Source organism: Pteropus alecto, unplaced genomic scaffold (assembly GCF_000325575.1).
Source record: "Pteropus alecto unplaced genomic scaffold, ASM32557v1 scaffold62, whole genome shotgun sequence".
NCBI classification, from domain to species: domain Eukaryota; kingdom Metazoa; phylum Chordata; class Mammalia; order Chiroptera; family Pteropodidae; genus Pteropus; species Pteropus alecto.
Window position 1 is genome coordinate 1,183,533 of NW_006432491.1, and position 3,889 is coordinate 1,187,421.

Sequence of the window (3,889 nt, forward strand, 5' to 3'; positions counted from 1 at the left end):
AGAATGGTTATCATCAACAGGAGAAGTAATAAGTTTTGGAGAGGTTGTGGAGAAAAGGAAACTCTCAAACTCTGCTGATGAGAATATAAATTGGTACAACCATTGTATAAATGTACCACCTCTTTTTAATCCAATCAACTATCATAGGACATTTCAGTTGCTTCCATGTCCTGTAAATAATTTTCAGGTTCTTTGGGTAAATACCCAGAAGACAGATTGCTGGGTCATATAGTAATTCAATTCTTAGTTTTTTTGAGGAAGCTCCATACTGTTTTCCATAGTGGTTGTACCTATTTACATTCCCATCAACAGAGTGTGAGAGTTTCCTTTCCCCACAACCTCTCCAAAACTTATTACTTCTCCTGTTTATGATAACCATTCTAACATGTGTGAGGTGGTATCTCATTGTGGTTTTAATTTGCATTTCCCTAATAGCTAGTGAAGTTGAGAAGTTTTTCATATGTCTGTTGGCCATTGGTATGTTTCTTATTCAGTTCCTCTGGGTTAGGGTTAGGGTTAGGGTTAAGGTTAGGGTTTAGGGTTAGGGTTAGGGTTAGGATTAGGGTTAATGTTAGGGTTAGAGTTAGGGTTAGGGTTTAGGGTTTAGGGTTATGGTTAGGGTGAAGGTTAGGGTTAGGGTTATCAATCATGAAAACATGAAATACCGTTATGTGTGACAACATGGATGGATCTAGAGATAATCTGCTAATCAAAATAAGTCAGACAGAAAAAGTTGAGAACCATATGAGTTACTCATGAGGGATATAAAACTGAAAGCAACAAAAAACATGAGAAGCAAACAGAGATTTATGGACACAGACAGCGGATTAGTGGTTACCAGAGGGAAGAGGGAAGAAGAGAAGGGAGGAGGTAGATAGGGGTAAAGTGATCAAATATTTGGTGAGGGAAGGAAATCTAACTTTGAGTGGTGAACACACAATGCAAAATATATATAACATACTGGTGAATTGTACCCTTGAAACTTATTTGATTTTATTAATGTCATTCCAATAATTTTTATTAAAAAGTGATTATACATCATGACTAAATGGAATTTAGTTTTAGATTGCAAAAATGATTCAACATATGAAAATCAACGTAATACAGCACCTTACAGAATGAAGTAGGCAAGCCACATGATATTTCAATAAACGTAGAAAATGAATCTACGAAATTGAACGGTCTTTCATAACAACATCTTAACAAGCTAGAAATTGAAAGAAATTACCTCACCATTACAAAGGTCATATGTTAACATCATACTCAATGGTGAAAGCCCAAAAGTTTTTTTTTTTGTTTTTTTGATTTTTTTTTATTCAGGAACAAAACAAGAATGTCTGCTTTTGCCACTGCTATTAAAAATAGTAATGAAAAAAAAATAGCAATGGAATTCTTATACAGAACAATCAGGCAAGAAAAAGAATTAAAAGACACTGAAATTGAAAAGAAAGAAAATTATCTCCATTTGAAAATGCAGTGATCTTTTATACAGAAATCCCTAAAGATCTTGCTCTCGCTCTCTCTCTCTCTCTCACACACACACACACACACACACACACACACATGCGCGCGCGCGCACACACACACACACACACACACACAACCTGTTAGAAATATAAATGAATTCAGCAAAGTTGCAGGATACAGAAACAGCACACAAATTTCAGTTGTATTTCTATATGCTAATAATGAACAACCTGAAAAAAATGTTAAGAAAACAGGTGTATTTTCAATTACAACAAAAAGGAAAATCTGCAGACTAAAATCTCTCATAAATATGATTGAAATACTCTCAACAAAAAATTAGCAATTAGTTTTCAATAATATATAAAAAGGATTATACACTGTCTAAGTAGGTTTTATTCTATGGATTCAAGTCTGGTCTGGTTCAAAATCTATAAAAAAGTTAATATAATCTGCCATATTAATAGGCTAAAGATAAAAATACATGATCATATTATTGGTGCAGAAAAGTCATTTGACAAAATTCAATACCAATGCATAATAAAATTCTCAGGAAACTAGGAATAGAAGAGAAAGTCTTCAACTTGCTAAAAAATAGTAACAAAAAACTTACAATTAGAAGTTGACAACAATATAATGGCATAAACTTTTGCTTTATTTTTTCCTTTCTTTTTTAATAATTAACTAGACATCCATAATTGAGCAAAAATGCCTCTGCACATTATATCAAGAGACCTGGGAGGTTTTCAGCCCGCTTTTGCATCCAGAAATAAACTAACAGGTCCTTTGTCAGGGATTCAGCAAATGTAAGGGATTCAGCAAACCTGACCCAGCCTTTACTAGGTCTGATCTGAAATAAAAAATCCTGGAGAGTACAAAGTGGTCAGATACCCATGAGCAAAAGAGAATTTGTGGAAATTCAGCTTGCCTGAGGTGAGATTCCCCAAGCCATTAGAGTTTGGATGCAGAGGAGAAGGAGACCTACCAGAGAAGTCTTCCCTCTCCAGGTAACATTACTAGGGGCTGAAATTTGGAAGCAGCAGCAGCAGAGATTTTCTGGCAGAGGAGGTGGAAAGTAGTAACCTCTCTCATCTAGAAAGTAGAAAGCAAAATGGTGAACAATTGTCCAGCTACCCCAGATGGGCAGAATGCAAACAGAGAATTCTGTTTCTGTCCAGCAACACTACATTTTGAGGAGAGATCTCCATGACAGAGTTGAGGGAGGAGAAAGGGAAGGAAGTAGATAAGAATATAAAAGAGCATTAAAGAAATGCCTTTGTTGTTGTCTGCTTCAGCAAAAGTGTGCCAACAAATCTTTTGGAGTAACCCATTGGAAGGCATGCCCAATGGGCCATGGATGCCCCAAAAAGCCCAAATGTTAATCCTACACCTTTCCTCACTCTGTCACCTGCTCTCTGAGCAAAGTCTCAAGGGGATCCGCAAAAGCCAGCTCCAGTAAACTGAAAGCACCCAGGTAATAAGTCAATTTTGGTGAGCAAGAGAGAAACCACAAACTTGAGCTATAGCACCATCTTCTGGATTAGAAAACAAAGATTTTTATTTATTTTATTTTATTATTTTTTAGCCAGCCTGTTAAATTTTAAGAAACAAACAGGACATAAAACCTTAGTTTTAAGGAGGTATCTGATTCTTCAAATGTGAAAGCAGAATCACATACCTACAAACATTATAAGTAATCAAGGAAATATAGCATCATAAAAAAGTTATAATTTTTGAGAAATTGAAAGCAAAGACACAAGTTATTGTAATCTAACTGATAAAGAATTCAAAAGAGAGATTATAAAGAAATTGAAAAAAAAAACTACAAGAAAACTCAAAAAGAACATTTAATGAACTCAGAAATAAAATTAAGAAAAACAAGTTTTTACCAAAGAGACTGAGATCTTAACAAAGAACCAAGTAGAAATTCTGAAGCTGAAGAATTCAATGAATGATATGAAAAATGCAATAGAGAGTAACATGGATAACCAGAAGAAAAAATCAGTGACTTGGCAAATAAGAACATAGGAATAATTTAACTAAAAGAGAAAAAAGAACTAAAATTTCCAAAAGGGTAAAGAAACCCAATGGCAGCTATCTGATTTAATCACGAAGATAAATATAAAAATAATTGATGCATCAGAAGTAAAGAAGGAAAAGGAGGCAGAAGATTTATTTAAAGAAATACTATCTGAGAACTTCCCTAACCTGGGGAAAGAATTGGACATTCAAGTCCACAAAGCTAATAGAACATCCCGTTGTCTCAAAGCAAAAAGACTTTCTCTAAGACGCATTCTACTAAAATTGTCAAAAGCAATTATAAAGAATCTTAAAGACAGCTGGAGGGTGGGAGTAAGTAGGTGAACCACAAGGAAACTTTCATTAGGCTATCAAAGAATTTTTCAGCAGAAACTCTATAGGCCAG